The sequence below is a fragment of the Pongo abelii genome, chromosome 11, assembly GCF_028885655.2.
Source record: "Pongo abelii isolate AG06213 chromosome 11, NHGRI_mPonAbe1-v2.0_pri, whole genome shotgun sequence".
In the NCBI taxonomy this organism is placed as follows: domain Eukaryota; kingdom Metazoa; phylum Chordata; class Mammalia; order Primates; family Hominidae; genus Pongo; species Pongo abelii.
In genome coordinates, this window is record NC_071996.2 from 93,114,837 (window position 1) to 93,139,513 (window position 24,677).

At 40.8% G+C, this 24,677-nt stretch overlaps 2 protein-coding genes across 4 annotated transcripts in view; one reads left to right on the forward strand and one right to left on the reverse strand.

Annotated features, from left to right (window-relative positions):
* The window catches only part of C11H2orf88 (chromosome 11 C2orf88 homolog), a 61,472-nt gene that overhangs the window by 25,048 nt on the left and 11,747 nt on the right, over positions 1–24,677 (forward strand). For 2 of the 3 annotated variants that reach the window (XM_054548989.1, XM_054548988.1), the window contains exon 2: positions 180–304. The exons of the other annotated variant lie outside the window; for it this stretch is intronic. The gene's annotated coding sequence lies outside the window, so the exon portion shown is untranslated. The remainder of the gene's footprint in view (positions 1–179; positions 305–24,677) is intronic. 3 annotated transcript variants of the gene reach the window in all.
* Positions 22,548–24,677, reverse strand: part of HIBCH (3-hydroxyisobutyryl-CoA hydrolase) — a 136,061-nt gene continuing 133,931 nt past the window's right edge. The window contains exon 16 of the transcript XR_008522600.1: positions 22,548–22,990. The gene's annotated coding sequence lies outside the window, so the exon portion shown is untranslated. The remainder of the gene's footprint in view (positions 22,991–24,677) is intronic.

Sequence of the window (24,677 nt, forward strand, 5' to 3'; positions counted from 1 at the left end):
GTATAACTAGGCCCTTTGTTACGAGCTCAATGACTCATCTCCCTATTTTCCAGAAAGAATATGCATGAATTTTAACCAATAACATTATACTAAGTTCCATGTACTCATATCTTTGCATTGTGTAAGTTTTTAAACCAGTTATTTTAGGATTAAGATTGCATCTATTAAATCTTTTTCAGGCTTCATTTAGAAAGGGAGCATGAGAAGCACTGAAAAGCAAGGCACTGTGATCTACACAGAAACCATATATTGGGCTCACAGCTACTGAATGAGACCAACTGGTGGAGACAGTTTAGTGAACCTGGTAACTTCAGGGTTTTTTTTCTTACTTTTAAGTGCGAGACAGAATAGGTTAATTGGTGATTTATAGTGAAAAAATACATTTAAAAATTGTTTAGTCTCCTTACAAGATATCTATTTGAAAAACTTAGTCCTGCAATTCAATAGGAAGAAAAGGCTTTATTACAGTATGATAAAAGTATGCCTCTAAAAGGCAAATCAGTCAGATGTGTTGGCTCATGCCTGTTATCCCAGCACTTTGAGAAGCTGAGGCGGGCAGATCACTTGAGCTCAGAAATTTGAGACCGGCCCGGGAAACATGGTGAAACCCTGTCTCTATTAAAAATATAAAAAATTTGCCATGCGTGGTGGCACTCTGGTCCCAGCTACTGGGGCGGCTGAGGTGGGAGGACTGCTTGAGCCGTGGGGTGGAGGTTGCAGTGAACTATGATTGCATCACTGTACTCCAGCCTGGGCAACAGAGCCAGACTCTTTCTGGCTCAAATAAATAAATAAGTAAATTAATTAATTAAAGGCAAATAAAATTTATTTATAATTTATTTAGAATATTGGTACTTGAAAATAAATTTTTTTCAGTGGTTCAATCTACCATAAATTTTTAATAATGCTTCAGTTAAGAATTATTTTATTTAGTCATTTTCAAATATCCGATATTTTAGAGGAATGCTATTAGTTCTCAGATGGGCAGATTTTTGGAATATACAAAATATGGAAAAACTTTCATAGGCTAAAAAAGAATAAAAATAAAACTTACATTCCTTGAGTGCACAATATTTGCCAGATATTCTAATGCTAGCAGGCATTTCCAGTTTGGGAGCTATTATAAATACAGATGCTGTGGATAGTCTTATCTCTTGGAATACATGTGCATGATTTTTGTTGGTTATACATCTAAGAATGATCATTTCTAAGTCACATCATAGGTAAGTATTAGCTTTAGGTGATAATACTAAACATTTCCCAAAGTGGTTGTCCAAAGTTTTCCTCTCATTTACAGTATAAAAGAATTCCAGAAGCATTTACTTCATCTTATAAGAACCAGAACCCTGATTATATTATTAGCATTAAAATTAAATTTAAAAATTTTAAACCAATTAGAGGCCAGGCCTGGTGGCTCACACCTGTAATCCCAGCACTTTGGGAGGCTGAGGCAGGTAGATCACTTGAGGTTAGTAGTTCGAGACTGGCCTAGCAAATGTGGTGAAACCCCATCTCTACTAAAAATACAAAAATTAGCTGGGCATGGTGGTGGGCACCTGTACTCCCAGATACTCGGGAGGCTGAGTCAGGAGGATCACTTAAACCTGGAAGGCAGAGGTTGCAGTGAGCTGAGATCCTGCCACTGTACTCAAGCTTAGACAATAGAATGAGACTCCATCTCAAAAACAATACTGTACAAAACAAAACAAAACAAAAACTAAAACCAAATAGAATTTCAAGAAATGAAAAAAAATACAGTAACAAAAATTAACCCAAAGCATGAGCTAAGTTGAGAATTAGACATAGCTGAAGACAACTTATAGAACTTTCAATTTATAGAAATTATTCAATATGCAGCACAAAGATATAGAGATGGAAAATGTGAGCAATTAAAAGACATTGAAGGTAGAATGGGAAGGTCCAACATATGTCAGAGAGGAGTTCCAGGAGGAGAGAATGAGGGGAGGCAATAGTCAAAGAGATAATAGCTGAACAGTATTTATGTTAGATGATAGACATTAATCCTCAGATTTAAGGAACTCAACAAATTCCAAAAAGAATAGTTAAACACGCATACCTACACATAAAACTTTAGAGCGCCAAATATAAGAAAGAATATTAAAGAAACTATAAAGATTACATACAAAGGAATTGAAGGAATGGAATAATATCTTCAAAGAGCCAAGGGAACATTCTTAGCCAGCTAAAATATTTCAGAATGTCAAAGAAAGTTGTATTTAGAAAAAGAGTGAGTTTACTACTTAGATCTTGCAGAAAGATTACTAAATGATGTACTAACTGCAGAAGTAACTTAAATCTAGAACAAAGGAATATAATATAAGAAGCACTGGTGAACAAAGAAATTAATATTATAAGTGAAAAAGAGAAATATGCAAAGCAGTTATTTAAAATATGAGAGAATAAAATGAGCAATGTAATGCTGATAGACTTTAAAACTTAGGGAAAATGGGAAATCTTCTGGAAAAATAGAGATTTCCAAAATTGACCCAGCAAGTGTGAAACCTGACTATGTGAAGGAATAAAAAAAAAATCCCCCTTTTTTTTTTTTTGCTGAGGTCTGCTACACTTTTGCAAAACAGATTGTTCCTATCTTATATAACCTGTTCCAAAGACTAAAATAAATGGAGTGCTTTCCAACTCATTTTATAAAACCATTATAACATTAATACCAATACAGGAGAACTGTTTAAAAACTATAGGCCGATATCACTCATGAACATAATACAAAAATAAGAAAATACGTATGCAAACCAAATCCTGCAATGTATTAAAAAGAATTACAACCAAGTTTGGTTTATTCTAGAAATGAATAAATGGTTTAGCATTTGAAAATCTATATAAGTTATCACATTAACAGATCAAAGTAGAGAAACCATTTGCTTATCTCTACAGATGAAAAAAAGCATTAAAAAATCACCCATTCATAAAAAATATCTTAGAAAACTAGGAATAGAATGGGACTTCCTTGATCTGATTTTCTTAACTGCCAAACCGTATAACAAACATTGTAGTAAAACATGGAAATATTCCCTTTAAAAGCAGGAACAAAAATAATTCTGCCATTGCTACTGCTATTCAATTATAGCCAGCAAAAAAAGAAACAAGAAAGAAAAATGAATGACATGAGGACTAGAAACGAAAGACCAATTATTTATTTGATGGAACATTGTCTACATAGAAAATTTTTAAATTATAGATGATCTATTAGAATTATTGAAAGTTCAGCAAGTTTGGATACCATCCAAAATATAAGAAAAATATAGGGTATTAGTTTGTTTTCACACTGCTGATAAAGACATACCCGAGACAGGGCAATTTACAAAAGAAACAGGTTTATTGGACTTACAGTTGCATGTGACTGGGAAGGCCTCACAATCATAGCAAAAGGTGAAAGGCACATCTCACATGGTGGCAGACAAGAGAAAAGAGAGCTTGGGTAGGGAAACTCCCCTTTTTAAAACCATCAGATCTCATGAGACTTACCATAAGAACAGCACAGGAAAGACCTGCCCCCATGTTTCAGTTACCTCTCACTGGGTCCCTCCCACAACACATGGGAATTCAAGATGAAATTTGCATAGAGACACAGCTAAACCATATCATTCTGCCCCTGGCCCCTCCAAAATCTCATGTTCTCATATTTCAAAACCAATCATGCCTTCCCAATAGTCCCCTGGAGTCTTAACTCATTTCAGCATTAATTCAGAAGTCCACAGCCAATAGTCTCATCTGAGACAAGGCAAGTCCCTTCTGCCTATGAGCCTGTAAAATCAAAAGCAAGTTAGTTACTTCCTAGATACAATGAGGGTAAAGGCAATGGGTAAATACAGCTGTTCCAAATTGGAGAAATTGGCTGAAACAAAGGGGCTACTGGCCCCATGCAAGTCCAAAATCCAGCAGGGCAGTCAAATCTTAAAGCTCCAAAATGAACTCCTTTGAGTCCACGTCTCACATCCAGGTCATGCTAATGCAAGAAGTGAGTTCCCATGGTCTTAGGCAGCTCCGCCCCTGTGGTTTTGCAGGGTACAGCCTCCCTCCTGGCTGCTTTCATGGGCTAGCGTTCAGTGTATGTGGCTTTTCCAGGTGCACGGTGCTAGCTGTCAGTGGATCTACTATTATGGTGTCTGGAGAACGGTGGCCCTCTTCTCACAGCTCCACCAGGTGGTGCCCTAGTAGGGACTCTGTATGAGGGCTCCAACCCCACATTTCCCTTCCACACTTCCCTAGCAGAGGTTCTCCATGAGGGGCCTGCCCCTGCAGCAAACTTCTGCCTGGACATCCAGGTGTTTCCATATATCTTCTGAAATCTAGGCAGAGGTTCTCAAACCTCAATTCTTAACTTCTTTGCACCCATGGGCTCAACACCGTGTGGAAGCTGCCAAGGCTTGGGGCTTCCACCCTCTGTAGCAACAGCCCCAGCTATACCTTAGCCCCTTTTAGTAATGGCTGCAGTGGCTGGAACGCAGGGCACCAAGTCTCTAGACCACACACAGCATGGGTAGCCTGGGCCTGCCCCACAGAACCATGTTTTCCTCCTAGGCTTCTGGGCCTGTGATGGGAGGGCCTGCTGTGAGGACCTCTGACATGCCCTGGAGACGTTCCACCCCCACCCCCCCACCACCCTCCCCACCCTGTTGTCTTGGGGATTAACATTTGGCTCCTCATTACTTATACAAATTTCTGCAGCTGGCTTGAATTTCTCCTCAGAAAACGGAATTCTCTTTTCTATCGTATTGTCAGGCTGCAAATTTTCTGAACTTTTATGCTCTGCTTCCCTCATAAACCTGAATGCCTTTAACAGCACCCAAGTCACCTCTTGAATGCTTTGCTGCTTAGAAACTTCTTCCACCAGATATCCTAAATCATCTCTTTCAAGTTCAAAGTTCCATAGATCTCTAGGGCAGGGACAAAATGTCACCAGTCTCTTTGCTAAAACATAACAAGAGTCACTTTTGCTCCAGTTCCCAACAAGTTCCTCATCTCCATCTGAGACAACTTCAGCCTGGATTTCATTGTCCATATCATTATCAGGATTTTGGGTCCAAGCCATTCAACAAGTCTCTAGGAGTTCCAAACTTTCCCACATTTTCCTGTCTTCTTCTGAGCCCTCGAAACTGTTCCAAACTCTGCCTGTTACCCAGTTCCAAAGTTGCTTCCACATTTTCAGGTATCTTTTCAGCAGTGCCCCACTCTACTGGTACCAATTTACTGTATTAGTCCATTTTCATGCTGCTGATAAAGACATATGTGAGATTGGGCAATTTACAAAAGGATGAGGTTTATTGGACTTACAGTTCCATGTGACTGGGAAGGCCTCACAATCATGGCAGAAGGTGAAAGGCATATCTCACATGATAGACAAGAGAAAAGAGAGCTTGTCCAGGGAAACTTTCAAGACCATCAGATCTCATGAGACTTATTCACTGTCAGGTGAACAGCACAGGAAAGACCTGCTCCCATGATTCAATTACCTCCCACCGAGTCCCTTCCACAACACATGGGAATTCAAGATGAGATTTGGGTGGGGTCACAGCCAAACCATATCATATAGCATTCCTGTATAGTCTCTTGTATCCTGCACCTCAAGCTGGTGAGGTGGTCTGAATGTGAGGGACTATCTCACTAAGAGCATGAGGCACTCTGATAAAGATACGGAAGATTAGGGCCTGACCTTCTCAGTTTCACTGATAACAGAGTAACTAACACTTGCTGTGATTTACAAGATAGAGAAAAGGTCAAAAATTTGACATTAGAGAATTAGGTAGCCAGGCTTCCTATGAACAAATAACAGGGAAGCCAAGTTGGATATTTGCATTTCCTATTCCACCACATTTTAGGAGAAGATGTTTAAGCATTATGAAATATGATCAGCTACTCCCTCAGTGAGGTTATATGCATTTGTCTTTGGGGACTTGGGTTAGCATGACTCCATGTGGTAACACGGATTAGGCTTAGCTGGTTTGGGCTTAAGATACAGCATATTAGCTGGATGCTTTAAGAGTAGAACAAATGGCTTTAAGTGGCAAGACTTATCAGATGTGATTCCATGGGAGAAATATTAATAGCCTTAAACTGGTACAGGTTGTTTTGAAATTAAGCCTGCGAAGACACTTGTTTGTCCTTGAAGATGAGAACATAAGAAGATAGGAGCTGTTCAAATGTATTTTTGCCATTAAAAGTAATGGCAAAAACAGCAATTACTTCTGCACCAACCTAATGTAAGAAAAATACCACAGACTGGGTGGGCTTAAACAACAGAAACTTATGTCCCAGTTCTGCAGGATGGGAAGTCGAGATCATGGGCAACAGCACAATTGGGTTCGGTGAGGGCTGTCAAGGAGCCAGGGCAAGCAGGCTCTCTGGTTTCTGTTTTTATAGGGGCACTAATTTCATCCTGAGGGCTTCATCCTCGTGACCTAATTACTTCCCAAAGGCCCCATCTCTAAATATGATCACATTGGGGATTAGGGTTTCAACATATGAATTTGGGAGCAGAGAGGGGGAACACAAACACTTAGGCCATCATAGACTTACAAGGCTGAATCCTAGCTGAGTTATTTATTATTATCAGATGTGGTACAGATTTTCTCCATCAGTGGCATATTGCCAGGAACATCAACTTTGGAACTGGGAAGAGACATACTTAGCTCTCTGAACTGTTTCTTCATCTTTATATATGCATATATCATTACCTGTTTTTCATGGTTTCAGGTTTTTACTGTTGGGGATTCAATCCAAGCAATGTTAGTTTCCTATGTTTCTGTTTCCTCACCTGCTGCCTCTCATCCCCCATCCCCAACCAGGACCCAAAGATGGACTATGTCATATTGATGGGTTTTAATTTTGCTCTTAGAAAAGAGAAGATAACTGATATTAATCATAGAAATTCCTATGAAGCTTTTTTTTAATGAGACAGCAGCCTAATTGTTCACATGTAATCTCAAATTGGGATGATGTATTGTGGTGAAGAGGTTAGATTCACTATTTTCTTATCACTTTATGTAAATTAGATGTGTAGAGTCAAACTCAGTTCTTAGATCAGGCTGGTTGGGAGTCTGGAATGTTGATAAGAGACTGTGTACATTGAACTTCCTTGTACATAAAAACTGGGTAGTCTTAGATCAGATAAAGTAGCAATGTCCCAAGAATTGAACTCTCTTTGGAACAGAGCTAACCACTCTCTTGGGAAATAAAATTTTAATTTAACTATCTGATGGGTTCCCAGGAACTGTCTTTAATTGGTGGCTAGTCCTTTAAATTGAGATGGTAATTTAGTTCAAAACCAGGAAGTATATTTGGGTTCTTAGAAAGACCTCTAGGAAGCCAATCAAACAAGCACCTTATCTCCTTTCATATAGAGCATGGGTTACCCATAAATTGCCTCTTGTAACAATAATTCCAATTCTTTATTACAAAATGCAAGTAAAATAGAAAAAAAGTTAAAAAAAAAAAAAAAAACCAGTGCAATTCTCATACTATTTAAAATATTTTACTGAAGGTGAAGGAAGACCTGAAAATGAAGCCAAAAGAGGTGGGAAAACTGCACTAGTAGCTAATTCCCACTAACGACCTCTTAAAATGATCATGGTTTTTTTAGAGGTACTCCAAAACTATTCTATTCAACTTTTCAAAATGAAAATCATTTTATTGGACTTTTTTCTGACTACAAGTGTAATCAATCTGCATTGTAAAGTTTTTTTATAAGTTCAAAAAAATACAAGCCTTTCTCTAAAATTCTTAGTTCTCTCAGTCTCAGCTAATAAGCTTACCTTGCTTTACTGAGCACTGACATGATTGTTCCATTTTTCTTCAACTCTACTCAATAAATATATAATTGGTGGATATTTATTTCTCTCTTTTTGGCCAGAAAAATTTCTTATTACTCAAAATACTTAAACTCAATGGACAGTGGTTCCATTAAGTTTTAAGAGCTTCAGATCTTGGTAGTTAGTGGCAAGAATACCCACAAATAGACTAAGTTTATGGGGGGAAAATAACTTGCTGGAGAAAACAAAACATTTTCTTTGAATTCTTTATTATTGTCTCAGGCATTATGGTAGGCCAGGTCAATATACTTTTTCATCTGGATTTCTGTGGCATGATTGGTTCATGCCACTGATCTCTACCCACATGCTCAGAGTTGCCAAATTTACCCTAAATCTATTCAGGAACAATTTTTTACATCATTTTTACAATTTAAGAATTTTCAACGGGTGTCTGTTACTTATCTTAACAAAACACCCTAGCTTGGCACCAGCAGGTTGAACATGCCTTGCTCGTTATTCTCTCATAGACTCATTTTTTCTCATCCGTATGTATTCTATCTGCTCCATGCTCATTGCCACGCCTGTTCTTTGGCATAGGCTATATGCACTCATTCCCTTCTTTCAACAATTTAAATGGTAGGATTGTCTCATGGTTCAGATCCAAACTTACCCACTTTTCATTGACCTCCTGTTATTTGCATTTTACAGTATTTTCTGTCCTCTCCCACTGTTATGCATTTACTAGTTTGTTTGCTTATAGCTATACTTTAGTTATTTTATAACTATCTTATCTCTGTGGCTGGCTCTATGTTGGAACTGCCGATGTAATATGAAATACAACATCTGTGGTATAGATCCTTGTCCAGAAATACAGAAAACCTAGAAAATACCATTGTTCTGAATACTTTATCACCCTATTCAAGCCAAATATTCTACCATCAGAAGTCCACCAGTTTTGTTGACAACCCATCATTTTTTCAAATCTCCATACCTTTACAATGGATACTACTCATAACAATTAAGGGATTAGGAATTAAATAGGAGGTTTGCCGCCCCGAACTAGGGCCAGATTTAGCAGGCCATTCTGAGGACACCTGAGATGTTGGAAAGCAACATAGAATAATAGGAGCACTGGCTTTGGACTCAGGCCTGGGTTCAAATTCAAGTTCTAGCACATATTAACAGTTACCTTATTTTTTCCATTTTCTCATATTTAACACAGAAATTATACATACCTCACAATGCTAGTGTGATGATTAGATGAGATGGCATGGCCAGGTGCAGTGGCTCACGCCTATAATCCCAGCACTTTGGGAGGCTGAGGCATGCTGATCACCTGAGATCAGGAGTTGGAAACCAGCCTGCTCAAAATGGCGAAACCCCATCCCAACTAAAAATACAAAAAAATTAGCTGGGTGCGGTGGTGGGCACCTGCAATCTCAGCTACTCCAGAGGCTGAGGCATGAGAATCGCTTGAACCCGGGAGGCAGATGTTGCAGTGAGCCGTGATCATGCCACTGCACTCCAGCCTGGGTGACAAAGAGAGACTCCATCTCAAAAAAATATATATAATAAAATAAAATAAAAATGAGATGGCATGTGAAGGGCTGTTATGGTTCTTAGCACATAGTAGATGCTCAATAAATAGTAACTATTATCTCTAAGTTAGAGTTAATTCTCCACTACATCCGATGAGGTTAGCAGTTAAGTGAAATATCACAAACCATAAAATATTCCTACATAGATAGTTTCTTATGTCGAATTATCTGGAATTCGTGAGTACCAATTCATTCAACATTTGGCAGTTAGTTTGCTTTCTAAGAAAAAATATTCAAAAGATTGAAAACTGCCTCCTTAGCCAAGGACCACAGCAGAACTCACTCTGTCCTCATAGAGGGCATACACTGTAAGACGTCAAGATAATGCCTGTAGTGCTGGGGTGAATGTAGTTCAAATGCCAAGTGCACATGAATTTATATTGTGAAACAACTCCTAAAATGATAGAATCTTGGCTTTGAGAAATTTTATTCTTCTTTGTAAAAATCTCCCTCATAGCTTCCCAGATAGATCATCTGACTTCTGGTTGAAGGGGAAGCTCACCATTTCACAAACCAGACCGTCGTCTTCTAAGTTATAACCAATAGACAGTCCTCTCTTAATTAAATCCAGAACTTCCTGCTGTAGGATACAGTAAATTCCTCTTCAAAGTTTAGCCTGTTAACTTCCTTTAAAATTCAAGATGGAGAAAATTGTTAAGTACAATGAGTTCTGAGTTCCTCTCTAAAGAACCAATATGTCAGTATGTTCAGCTTCCCGGTTCTTTGTTCTCCATCTTAAAGTCTGACTTTCTTGTTCTTTATGTCTCCTTGCCCCTAGTTTCAGTAAACAACCCCCTCCTAGCCTCTATCACCTGCTCTGTCCTTAGTCACCTGCTCTGTCCTTAGGCATCCTTAGTCACCTGCTCTGTAACCATCCCTCCCACCAAAACTACTCACCCTGCCACTCCGGCTCCTACCTTTGCTCTCTTTAAAATAGCCCAGTCAAAATTAGCTTAGACTGTGTGGTCCAACCCTAGCCAATAGGGGAAAGACATAGCAGTAGGGACTAGCTGCATTAGGAATAAGACCCCCTTCCCCTCCCTTGTCTGGTGTGCTTTCGCCATTGCTCCATCTGCAAAACACACCCTTCTATAGAAGTAAATTGCCTTGCTGAGAAAACTTTTGCCTGAGTGCTATTTTCACTTGGTGGCACTGAGCATTTACTTCCAACACTGCCATGACTTCTTCCTGCTGGTTCTAGTACTGCCCATCAGAGCAATGTAGATTAACTACAGTCCCTTGTCCATATGAATACCCCTCAGATCTCTCTTCTCATTCCCCTTAACTTCTTCAGAATAAATATTCTAATTTCTTCAGTTATGTGGCTATGCCCCCTTTCAAGGTATATTAGTCAAATATTTAATTTAAAAATCATGAGCTAATAAATATGTGAAAGTCCGTAATTCCAGGGAGAAGCTAAACTATGTTGATCAAATTGGGACAGATTGTTTTTAACACCCAAGGCAGTGAGACAATGGAAAGTGACTCATATTGAAAGGCTCATATGCCCTAAGTAAAAAAACAGAACATGCAATATAATATGAAATTTGAAATAGCAAATTTTGGACCAATGGTTATTGCAGTATTTATCTGATTTTTAACAATGTCTTATATTCACATTTGTAAGCAAATAAAAGTTGGCCCCATCTTAATGCCAAAAATGGTTATCAAAATAAATGTAGGTGAAGACTTATAGAAGCTTGGATTCATGGGCCCAAGCAGTAATGTTCTTCTCTGTTTAAACTGAGATGAAATTATATAAAGCACCAAAGCAAAGAATCATGCTCAACTCCACAAACATTTCATGCCTTCCATATGTCAGGTGCTGGAAATAAGTACATAAGATACATAGATTACATAGAGTACATAGTTCCTATCCTCAAGATGCTCAGAATTTGGTGGTGGGAGTAGTGGTGGTAGAACAAATATAGGTAACAAGAAAAGACAACAACAACAACAAAATCAGATGCTTATTTATTTCCAGGCATGTCTCCCTCTTTGGGGATTGTTAAATCTACTTATACCATAGAAATATAGTGTCTATTAATGATGATTTAAAGACTTCAAAATGTATTTAAGTTCAGCGTAAAGATCTTTTGACAGATCTTGTATAGGAACATGAGGCTTGTTTACTGACAGATGCACATCAGTAAACTTAAAGACCAAGCTCAACACAAAAATGAATGCAGAACAACTTTAAAAACCAAACAAGTGAGAAGAAATAGACTGATGGTATAGTTGACAACTTATATAGTTGTAAATATAATGAACAGAACTGGATTATACATTACACGGTCAGGAGATACTGTTCCACAATAGTCTCATGCTCTGCATTAAACTCTTATTTGGAACTATTCCCCAGTTTGGGTTGCCAGACATTTAGTTACACCTGGAGAACCAGAATGGGTCTAGAGAAGCCTAATAAATGTGAGTAAAGGAAATTCTGTGAGAAAAACTAAAGAATTTTTTTCTGCAGGAATGAGAAGCTTGGAGGGGCTATTTGATTTTTGTCTTCCACATAAGGAAGATAATGTCAATCACTTCTCACTTCAGTGACATAATGAATAAGACTACAATGGCCTACAGTACCATTTGGAAAATTTAATTCATAAGAGCTTTTAAACATATCATGATATATATTAAAATATTATAATGGGAAACTGCCATGGTTTGAATGTTCCCTCCAAAATTCAGATGTTGCTGATGTGATAGGATTAAGAGGTAGGGCCTTTAAGAGGTGATTAGGCCTTTGGAGCTGTTCCCTTGTCAATGGGATCAAAACCCCTTTAAACGAGGCTTCTTGTAGCATTTAGCTGGGGTTCCCCACCTCTGGAGGATCCAGCCCTCACCAGAAAACCTACCAAACCTGCTTGTGCCATGATGTTGGACTTCCCATCCTCCAGAACAGTGAGAAAACACATTTCCATTATTTATAAATTATCCAGTCTTAGGTATTCTGTCACAGTAGCACAGAATGGGCTAGAACAGAAACTCTGCTGGTAGGTTTACATTTTCACTTGTTTGGCTATATAGGTAATCTAATGATTTGCAATTTGATTCTGGGAAAGTGGTAAACAAGAAGAGGTCTTTCCCACAGTGTCGTTAAGGTTCACAACAAGGTTTTAAAGCCTGCTTGGGCATAGAAACAACTAGGAGTAGTAAAAAAAGAGTTCAGGAAAAGTTTCAGGAGCAAAGTATAAGACATTTTCTTTTTTTTTTTTTTTGACACGGAGTCTCGCACTGTCACCTGGGCTGGAGTGCAATGGTGTGATCTTGGCTCACTGCAACCTCCACCTCCCAGTTTCAAGCTATTCTCCTGCCGCAGCCTCCTGAGTAGCTGGGATTACGGGTGCCTGCCACCACACCCAGCTAATTTTTTGTATTTTTAGTAGAAACGGGGTTTCAATATGTTGGCCAGGCTGGTTTCAAACTCCTGACCTCGTGATCTGCCTGCCCTGGCCTCCCAAAGTGCTGGGATTTACAGGCATGAGCCACTGCATCCGGCCAAGACATCATTTTCATACCCACTCCTAGTTCTTCATCAAGAAACATTTTTAGGTGTCTTGAGTTACAGAAAGTGTTAAAGAATCAATACACCATTTCTGCTTCTGAATTTTTAAAGCTTTGTATCCTAAAACCTTAATTAGAGTCTGACATGAAAATGTGTCTGTTGCCTACTCAGAGAAGATATCTGGGCCTCTCAGCCAAATCTGAATAAAATCTTAGCAAATACAAGATAAGTTCACTGTTTTGGAGAGACCATTTTAGATTGAACACACAAAAACTAGCACATAAAACCTGGATCAGTGAGAAATATATGTAAGAAATAGCCATGTTTTCCAATAACCACTAAAAGATTTTTTTCCCTAGACCAGTAGACTGTTATTATATGAGAAACAAAGAGGCAGAATCTAAAAATGAGTTTCCTCAATGGTCATACCTATGTGCTATTCTATCAGGGTTCATATCCCATAATGGTATTTTTTTTTCTGTCTCCTCAGGAAGTTTATCTTGTTTGCATTTAAATTTTCCTCTACCCACTCAGTTGGCTTTGGCTTCTTATTTTGTAACCTGAGATAAGTTCTGGGGGTAGGGGTGGAGGTGGTGGGAGCAGGTGGGGAGTTAGTGTCATTTTCTATTCTTTATAAATCTTTTCTGTGATTTGCGTTACCTCTCTCTAGCGTACAGGAATTCTCTAGCCTCCATGTGAATGAACACTCGCAAACTATGCCATCTCCCTCTCCAGTCCTCACCACTTCCTTATCAGAAAACCAACTGAGACATTTGACTCTGTGATATGCTTGTAAGAGCCCCAGTGGCAGACAAATGAATCCCAGGGCCCGGATCCTTCCTGACAAGGTCACATCATCTCACTGCTTAGAGTACTTTTAGAAAGGAGGTCCCTTCTGCCTCGCCGGCATAACCTCCCTTGCTTCTCCCAGAGGTGCAAGCTCTGACTGGTCTGCCTGAGGCAAAAATGAAAGTTAAAAGTGCTCGTTTAAGTAGAGAAACCAGTGGAGGGAGTCAGCTATGTACCTCTGTGGTCTGTCTGTCTGATGTGGAAGTTTTATGGGGCTGGGGATGGAAATGGGAGTTCTTTACAGAGCAAAGAGTATGTGAGTGCCTTGATTTGATTCTGCTAACTGCAAGTTTACTATTTAACATGCAATCAATCCTCAATCCAGCTCAGTATTTGTTTCCTGTCAACAGCATGGACCCTAGGGTGAGATTGCTTATGTTCAAATTCCAGGATTTTATCATTGCTGTTTTTACGACTTTTACTTCTATGAACTCTGGAGAAAACAAAACCACTAAACACTTGCTACAGCCCCTCACCCTAACCACATTCACCTCAGGCCATCGCTGGGTCCTTCCTCACCCCTCTCACTTCATTCCCCAGGTTTTAAAAAGTTGTGTCAGCACTTTCAAAATCCTGCAGTTTCTCTCTGCCACCACCAGTTTGTGGAGTTCTTGGTTCCTGTCGCCTCTATCCTTGTTCAAGCCCAGGTGAGGACAGAGGGGCAGAAATGCTATGTCCTGACTCCCAGTTCTAGGCTGGGCGGCTGGGAGGAGAGCCAGCTTTCCCGAATCCCAGCGGCAGAGAGCGCCAAGTTCCCTTGACGCATCTTCCCTCCAAGTCTTACATGGCATCATCTTGACCAGAAGCATGGCCTGCAGTCCTGAGGAGAGAAGTCAAGGCTATTTTCCAGGTCCAACCTGCAAGGACCTGTTCACACTGGCCTGGACCTGAGGGAGGCCCCGCAGAGAGGAGAGCAGAGAGGCCCACTCACAGAAGGGTGGTGGTGCGGTCTCCCCACCAGCCCCAGGCTTGTCCCTCCTGCTCCACTCTCTCCAGTGCACACCCATGAGGGCAGCCGGGCAGATGGCAGAGGCCACAGGCTAGGTCCTGCCTTAGTCATCCCTGCCAGACCTGACCTGGGTCTCCCCCACCAGCTTGGCCAGCCCTGGGATGGAGAAGGAAGGGTCAGGCTCCAGCCTGGCAGGAGCAGCTCGGCTCGGTGTGTAGGCCTCGCTCCCTCATGGCCTGCTTCATTTGTAGACCAAAGTCTGGTCCAATTTGTTCTCAAACTGAGTGAAAGAAATTTTCAAGTTCATGGGTTTCTCTTCTGATGGAGGCCAGAGACTCTCACCCACTTTTTCTTTCCTTCTGACCTGGTAACTGGGAAGTAAGAAACACAAATTTCTAAGTGTCTCCTCTGCCTAGATCACATCAAGAACTGATGCCATCCCCTCAGTGTGGAACCCAGGGGTCTCCTAAGGATGATTCTAGCACTAGGTTGATAGAAGTTTAAAGCTGGGGAAGGAAGAGCACAAGAAAATTACATAACTTAAGTGAAGAACTAGGCCTAAAAGTGGAACCTTGCATTTGAGCATAATTGTTTAGCATGGTGTGCCTGAAATATGTAGAACTGAATAATTTGTTTTATGTAAGTATAATCAATTTGTATACATTAAAATTGATACTGGCTGGGTGCGGTGGCTCACACCTGTAATCCCAGCACTTTGGGAAGCCAAGGCGGAGGGATCACCTGAGGTCTGGAGTTCGGAATCAGCCTGGCAAACATGGTGAAACCCTGTCTCTACTAAAAATACAAAAATTAGCCTGGCATGGTGGCAGGCGCCTGTAATCTCAGCCACTCAGGAGCTGAGGCAAGAGAATCACTTGAACCTGGGAGGCGGAGGTTGCAGTGAGCCAAGATCGCGCCATTGCACTCCAGCCTGGGTGACAAGAGCAAGACTCCGTCTCAAAAAAAAAGAGAAAAAATTGATACGTATCAGACAAATCAATTAATATAGGTATACTTACATTCTATGATTGTCAGGATGTACCAACTCCAATCCCATTAATCATACTAGCATGAAGAAAAATTACATTTCTGGGCCACTGGGTTTGTATATAACCTTAGCTAATTTAAGCCTGGATAAAAATAAGAATGCTTGGTTCATTTAAAATCTAAGATTCTGAGCTAGATTCTTGTGTAACTTAAACTTCTCAACTCTTCTGCAATCTAGGTTTATTTTTTACTATAATGTACCCTCAAAGAGCTAACTCTCAGTTTATAGATTGTTTGTTTTTTAAGTTCCATTCTCTTTCGTTGTACTGCTGAACTCTGGGCCTCTGTGTCCTCATCTGTAATGTGGAGTCAAAATTATCACTAAGGTCCCTTCAAGCATGAATTTCGCATTGACTAATCCGTTGTAGAACACAAGGAAAATAATGGTTCTTTTGTAGTTCTCTTGGGACTTTTACTATTGCTAGAAATCATGCTGGGCAGATGCAGGCATCACATGGACTGTGCGGGGAAGTGTAACTGAATAATGGCCATGTTTTGAGGCAGTGGTATTCAATGCTTTAAAGAGTGAGAAAATGGCCTTTAGAGATACTTTGTTTGAAAGAGAAACACGCTTGGAAAATGTTCTTGAGTATTTCTGTATGGAAAAGTATAAAATGGATATGTCCTTTAAATGTTTAAGTACTTCCAACACTTTTGCTTTGCACACTCATGGTGCAAACGAGGTGGGAAGGGCGGAATCCCTGGCGTAGCTCTACAAGAGTGGGGTTTCAGGTCAAAGCAGGTCTGGCAGCTCTGCCTGGCCCGAGCGCAGAACCCTTAGCTGGGAAGGCCGCGGCCAGGCTGCGGGGCCCCCTGCAGGCGGGCTCAGTGCCGCGGCCCAGCACCTGTTGTCCCAAGGCAGGCCCCGCGGGGGAGAGGCCTTGGAGGGCAGCGCCCCCTCTCACCCGGGCGGAGCTCAGGAGAGTTCGCAGCCCAGGAGGCCGAGACCAGGGGCAGGGCCAGCGAAATGCCTCGCTGGCTCTTACTTTCATTGACCTCTGCGATGCCTCGCTGGCTTCTGCTTTCATTGACCTTTGCGGGTCTGTTCCCGCTGCGGCGCCGGCAGCTGCTTGGTAGTTGCGGGGGGCGTGAGGGCGGTGGCCCAGACCAACCGGCTGGCAGCCCAGCTCCGCTCCGCCCGCCCCTGCCTCGGACCCTGCGCCTGAGGAAGTATCGAGGCAACCCTCTGCCGCCCGAAGTTCATGGGCCGCTCCCAGAGGGCGCGCCCTGGAGCCGAGCGCCCTTGGGCGGCCATCTGGGGGCCGGGTGCGGGGCGCGAACCCGCGAGGAGCGCGCGGCGGGAGCGGCGGCGACGGCAGGAGGAGGGGCCGGGAGCCCGAGCGCAGCCGAAGGACGCCCCGTCCTCCACATGCTGCCACTTGGCTGAGCCGGGCGCCAGCGAGAAGGCGGCGCCGCTGCCCTGGCAGCTGGACTACACTTTGCCCGCGCCGGGCCTCAGCTGCCGCCCGCCCAGACGCCAGCAAGCCCCCCTCCCACGGCAGCGCTGCTCCGGGAGCTTCGGAGACCCGCCCCGGGCCTGAGAGCAGGCTGCCTCCGGGACCCCACGGCTGTCCGGACGTGCCATGGGCGCGCAGCTGCCGGGCAATGTGTTGTGTAAGTGAACATCTGGGAGGTGGGTGACTGGTGAAGGGCGGGTGTCTGTCGGTCTTTGCTTGTCAGCTGTGCCTTTTAGATTTTTCAATGGCAGAAACCCATGAGTTACAGGAGGCTGTAATTAAACGAGACCTTTCTCAGCCAGCTGCCGTGGATAGAGCCTCACCTCTCCGTCCCCTAATCGAGAAGAGTTAGCCCCTACCCCTTCAATTTTGTTCTGGGCTTCCCAGTGAAAGGTATCTCATTATGAGTTGCAATTCCACCCTGCTTCCTACCTGAAGAGTGAGTGAAGATTTTTTCAGGTAAGAGATTTGCCCCTGAACATTGCATTGATATGCCAAGCTGTCAGGCTTGTCCTCTGAATGGCATATCATGAGCAAAGTATTAGTTCTCGTGTTCTTTGGAGCTGTGGGAGGCTGAATATTGAGGCGAAATGATGCAAATAAGAAATTAAGAGGAGTAGACGGGTAAGATCCTTTAGCTATGAGTTAAGGGGTCAAAGAAACAAAGCGGAACAATTGGAGTTGTCTCGCTTATGTCTCTGGTCTGACACCAGCCCTTCCCCTATCCTTTAGGGAATTAGGTTAACATAAAATTGTAAACTAGTAAATGTTCTTATCAAAGACCATCTTTTTAGGATCTAGTGTATGTGGCAGCTCTCTCAGGGAAATTTTTAGATAAGAATTCGGAGGAATATGGAATCTACTTTTATTATGACAAAGTATAAATCAAACCAAGATCAACAGTTGGCTATTCCTTTTTCCCTTTGGATGAGGCTGTTTTCAAACACCTAACATGGCTATCATAAATAGATGGCAAATAACATTATTTACGCATTCTGCTTTCAAGCAGAATGGTCTGGAAGAATAATTTCAGTTTTTAATTTTGTTTTGCCATTAAACAAAAATTATAAGCATTACTTATTTAGGTCCACACAATGTTGTAACAAAAGGATGCTTTAAAATTGTAGACCAACCTCCAATCCATTTTATTATCTCCTCTATAGCACTCCTGACAGGCCAGCCACATTCTGATTGAACACTTCAGTGACAGGGAGCTCATTACATTTTGAGGGGTTCCTCCTTTTCTGTTGTTAGCAAGGCCTTGTTTACGCTGAACTGACAATCGCTTAGGAAGCAGTACCTGTTTCTCATTAGTCCTACCTGGCCAATAGCGCTCCAACTGTGAACTTAGAAACAAGATTTTTCTGCAAAAAGGATCTAAAACTTTAGTCAGAGTCTGAAAAGGGTCCATGACCCAAAAATAGTTAAGAAATGAAAGGTCTAAAGTGATACAAAATAATATTTTTGTCTCCTTTGCTTGACAGCCTTTCAGATCCCTGAGCCTCAGTTTCTCATCTGTAAAATGGGAATAATATACTTTGTCTACCCCTAGGGTTATTGTGAGGATTAAATTAATAATAAAGTACTTAGTAGAGGTGCCTAAGAGTCAGTAAATGTTAGTTATCTTCAATAAATAATCGTTTTTATGTTTCCTTCCTTACCTAAGACCCTTCTCTGTGCTAAAGATCCTTAGCCCAAAATTGAATTCAATAAGTCAGTTTAACCCAAACAGTGCAGGGTGCAATGAGTTGCCATCTTCAAATGAAATCATCTATTGCTTAATTGGCATTTGTAGTAAATACACGGAAGTTGACTAAAAACCTCACCTCCATACCCTGTGTGCTTTGCTGTCAAGCAAAGGAGACAAAAATAAAGTTAGGCTTTATTAATTTTTAAATTATGCAGTTAAACATTTCTTGAATCCGAATTTCTTTTTTCTGTTGGCTTGTATTACTTAAAGCCTCTGTATGGTTTGCAGTTTGTTAGATGTTTTAATCTTATGTCATTCATCATGTTAATTCTACTTTTCAGTTTTGTGTCACCTACACATTTGCTGAGTTTATTCACCAGACATTCAAGTCACTGATAAGAGACAGGACAAGTCCTTTTGCTATGACCATGGTACCTCTAGAAACCTGTGGCACAGTAGGAATGGTCCTGGATTTTTGGAGGCTGGTTTTGGAGTCTGGCCCTGATACCTATTAGCTTTGTGACCTTGAGAAACTTCAGTATCAATAAAATGAGGTAACGTCTGCCTTTCAGGGTGGTTGTTAAAATTCAAAGTATTGAAAGCGCGAAGTACAATAATGGCTGGAAACCTAGTTGGCCTTCAGTAGATTTTGCTTGAACTAATGAATTAGCTGGACTCTGCCCTTTCTTATCAAACTTTTCTAGTCCATAGAACAGTCTTCTCCATAAGGACATTATGAGAAAAATGTCTTGCTGAAAAGTAAAGATCTTGCATATTCCCTGATCTACCACAAAAGTAAATAACATTAGTTTAAAAATGAATGATTCTTAGCAAATTGCTAGTTCCTAGAAATCCCCAGTCTTTTCCTCCACCTCTCATTGTTCCTTGTTTAATGTTTAAGTTTTGAATTTTGCCAGAGATAGATGTCAAACTATTAGTCTGTAAAGTCTAGGAATTCTAATTCTTTCCTTTAATTTTGAATATTAAAAATAAAAACACAGGGGGAAAAAAGTTCTGTTTGAATCTCTAGCCTCTTGAGACTGCCCTTCTTCTCCATGTTTTTATAGAGGTTGTCAGAATAGTTCTGTGCTGACATCTGCAGGTTTTCTTGGTACCCTGGAATATAATTCACCAGAATGTGAAGGCATGGACTATTTTAAAATGACCTCTTCTGCTTGCACCTTAGTTCTCTCTTAGTGAGGTTTCCACGCTTTCCAGCTTGAAAATCATTTGCTTTTAAGGGAGCAAAACGTTGCTGAGCAGTTTTGTTTTCTTTCTCATTAGAATAAGCCATCTATCCTTGGATTTGAGAATTTTAAAATGAGCCTTTCTTACTATACTTTCCACATAGTAAGTATACTATGCACAACAGGCACTAAGTTGGTGGTTGAGAAATAGAACCACTCATGGTGTTATAATGTTAAAAGTTTTGGCAGTAGTAAATAACTCTAATCAGTATCTCACATGGGAAGAGCCTTGTATTTTAAGAATGAATTTATTCCTTGTAAGTTAAAAGTTGTGAAATTAAGAGTGTTTCACAAGGGGCTGAAGGTAACATAAATTAGTGAAGCTGAATGGGAGGGAGTAACAGATATGTGACCCAAAGAGTGAATGCCTAGCTTAGAAATATTCTAATTCAGAACAGTTTCAACACTGCACTGGCCCAACAAAACACTGGCCCAAACACTACTGCAAGTTTGTAGCCTTTGCATGTAGACAGCCTGCAAGAGGCAGAACTATGTAAATTTCACTGTTTTCTTCCCAACATCTAACATACTGTAGGCACATGGATAGTTGATAAATAGGAAAACTTTAGTAAGCATTCATTAATCGCCTTGATGTAGAGAACTGTTCTGTACAAAATAAAGAAAAAAATAACTCCTGCCTTTGAGGAATATCTAATCTCATTTGGGGAGATAGCATTTATAAATTAAAGACTAGACTTCAGTTCGAGAACAGAATTCTGAGGAAGGGTGGGAGGAGGACTGGGAAGTCTGCAAGAAGGAGATGGGGCTTCCCCTATCCTCAAAGATAGTACTTGGGTTTAAGTAAGGAACAGGGGAAAGGGTGCTGGGTGGAGATAAAGGTGAGGTGGGGTGTTTCAACTTAAAGGAGGACTAGGAGTAGGAAATGAGAATGGGTGAGCCAAGGAGACTCACTTGATGGGAGAGGAAATTTCCTTGTATTAGTGAGAAATTAAGTCCATTGGGTAAAAACAGGGCTTTAAAAAATGTTTACATTAAATGTACCTCTCTTCCCCCGAGACACTGTATTGTTGGCCACAGAAAACAGGAACCACACAGTAACTCTTCAGGTAAAGATGTGGAGTATATGGATCATGAAAGAACTATGAAACTTTACATGGCAAAATTTTCTGAATTTCTTGGTCCTCTGACCTAGAGTCCTAGTGAATTTGAACACTATGTTCTTCCCTGTCTCTATACCAGAGTAATGATTCTTTTCAATGCTCAAAATTACATATACTGCTGCCTAGAATTTAATTAAGTGCATAGCACTTAACACTCTTTTATTAATGTATGCCTCCTACTTGTTCTAAAATGAAGTGGTTTTACTACATAAAGACTAATAGAAATTGAATTTGTAGGGGAGGAAAAAAGCTCTCCTCTACCCTCTTAGGTTTATGACCAAGGCCTGTGAATCAAACTGATAAAAGAGTAATGGCATAAATAGAACAGATTTAAACACACGTATGCACAGGAGTTTGCAAAAGAAATGTGACTCGAGGAGGTGATTAGAATTTGGGGCTTATCTACCAACTTAACAAAATGATGAAGTGGGAAGAGGTTCCAGATCAGTCTTCTTTACTAGTTGGTCAGAGCTCCTTTTCATTTTTCTGTGAGGATTTATATTATGGTGCTGGAGGAATTGCTGCAGATTGAAGGTCAACATTCATGGCCATAAATAGGAGTGGCCAGATGAAGCCACCTGGTAGCCACAGTGAAGCCCAGAAGGGCTTAGGGAAATACCTGCTTGTGTATGTGTGTGGTTTTTTTCCTCTACCTGGAGGACCTGGTAAATGAGATGAAGTATTGATACCTGGACTTAAGACATCTATCGCCTGTTCAACAGTTAGTCTATCATCTAATTGTTCAAAATCCTAAATTACTGTTGTCATTCTTAGATTATAATTCTCATTCCTCAATTATAATCTGGAGATATAATAGAACACTTAATAATTAGATGTTAGTATCTTTAGGAGACAATCTGGAGAGATAAGGAATGGAAATAACACAGAACATGTTCCATGTTCCAAGGGAAGTTCTAGATGCTTTACATATAGATTCACAATTTTTATGTTTTTGAGACGGAGTCTTCACTCTTGTCCCCCAGGCTGGAGTGCAGTGGTGCAATCTCGGCTCACTGCAACTTCTGCCTCCCAGGTTCAAACGATTCTGCTGCCTCAGCCTCCCTAGTAGCTGGGATTACAGGCGTATGCCACCACACCTGGCTGATTTTTTTTATTTTTAATAGAGATGGGGTTTCACCATGTTGGCCAGGCTGGTCATGAACTCCTGACCTCAGGTGATCCACCCACTTTGGCCTCCTAAAGCACTGGGATTACAGGCGTGAGCCTCCATGCCCGACCAAAATCACAATTTTTAGATGACTGAGGTAGAGCCCAGTTCACAGATAAAATCATACCATACCGCTTTATTCAGGTTTATTAGAATCTCAAACATTGTCTCATTTCTTAACAATGTTATTTTCTCTGCCTCTCTATTGAGAAATTTTGGCCCTAAGTGTGACCACATGGAGTCATCCTGAGCCCATCCTGTCAGTGAGCAGCTGTACAATGTGTGTGCTCTAAGTGCCTAAGGATGAAACCGACTACTCAGTTTCTAAGGACCCTACAGTAGTATTCTTTGGGTGACCTTCATACTGACCAAAGTCATATTTACAGTATTTTGTAGCTTTTCCTTTTTGGTGAAAGACAAAGAACACTACATTTAAATTGTGTCCATTTCTGTTTGCCTGTTTAACCAATGTCATTTGATACTGTTGTGAATTTATAGTCCAAGTGAATGATTCTCAATACTCCCAGTACAAAGACCTCCATTTACTGTCCAGTTTTCATGGAGCCCTACAAGAAAGTATATTCTTAGTATCCATTATTAGAGAACATATAACGACAAACATGTTACTAGGAACTGAGTTATATATATTTTTTATAAACTTATTTTTTATTTTTTTTGAGACTGAGTCTCGCTTTATCACCTAGGCTGGAGTGCAGTGGCGTGACCATGGCTCACTGCAACCTCCGCCTCCCAGGTTCGAGTGATTCTCGTGCCTTGGCCTCCTGAGTAGCTGGAATTACAGGCATCTGCCACCATGCCCAGCTGATTTTTGTATCTTTAGTAGAGATGGCATTTCACCATGTTGGCCAGGCTGGTCTTGAACTCCTGACCTCAGGTGATCTGCCCACCTCAAGTTATGTTTTAATGAATTGGTATTTTTATTAATCACATCTACACTGAAATTTGAAAGACATTTTATATATATACGCATAAAACTTTTTGAAAGACCATAACATGGTTTTTATTATATATTTACATTAATTCAGGGTGAGACCAATTTTAAGCAATAACTTGAGATATAAGGCATCTTAGAAACCTGTGTAAAGGCTTAAGAATATGACATAAAATAGGACAATGGTAAAATAAACCATCCCTGTTAATCCAGTGTTTAAGATGGACTTCTGGGGAGTTAGCAGCCTATTTGTTTACAGAGCAGATTTTAGAAGTTACTTTTTTTTTTTTTTTTTTTTTTGCTGGTTTTGTGTTTGTGTCCAACTCATGTCCAAATTATGGCCTTTTTGTGATACCTTCCACTGGCATATTCCCAAGGAATTTACTCCTTTTGATGACACTGCACCCAGAATGGAGGAACACAGCTACAAAATGAACTATAAAGAATGGGCTAGCCAGGCATGGTAGCTCACACCTATCATCCCAGCACTTTGAGAGGCCAAGGCAGAAGGATCAGTTGAGGCCAGGAGTTCACAACCAGCCTAGGCAACATGGCTGTCTCTACAAACAATATAAAAAATAACCTGGGCATGGTGGCATGTGTGTATAGTCGCAGGTACTCAGGAGGCTGAAGCCAGAGGATAGTTTGAACCCAGGAGTTCGAGGCTGCTGTGAGCCACAACTGGCCACTGTGCTCCAGCCCAGGCGATGGACTGAGACCCTGGCTCTAGGAGGAAAAAAGGTGGGTAGCTGCAGTAAATCACCTTTTTTCTTTGACGGACCCAACAGAAGGCCCAGTTGTTGCTAGATCTCTTTCTGAGGATAGTGTCAGGGCTTATTCTATATTTGTAGTGCTTTGAGGCTTCAAATAACATTGGAACACGTAAAGGGGCTTTCTTTTCCTCATGTATGACTGTAATGTGTATATATGTGTCTGTGCATTGTGATTTGAGGGGTAGGGGACAGAGGGAGAGGGAGTGGTGGGTGGAAGGGCACTGTTAGATTTTAATACTTACAGCCTGAATAAATTATATTCTCTTTCTCCTTTTGATTTTGTTAATTTTGGAAGCACTTACATTCTATGGGCACAGGTTCTAAACACATAGTAGACACTCAGTATAGACTGGTTGGATGGTTAAGGGATGCTCTGATCTTTTGTGTATCTTGAGAACTAAGGTATAAAAGATTGATTTAAATATTTTTGAGAAACTGTTTTTTAGACATTTTATATTTCTGTAATTAGCCAGTTAAAATGACAAGAAGGCCAAAACACTTCCTGGTTGATATGCAGCATTTAATGTA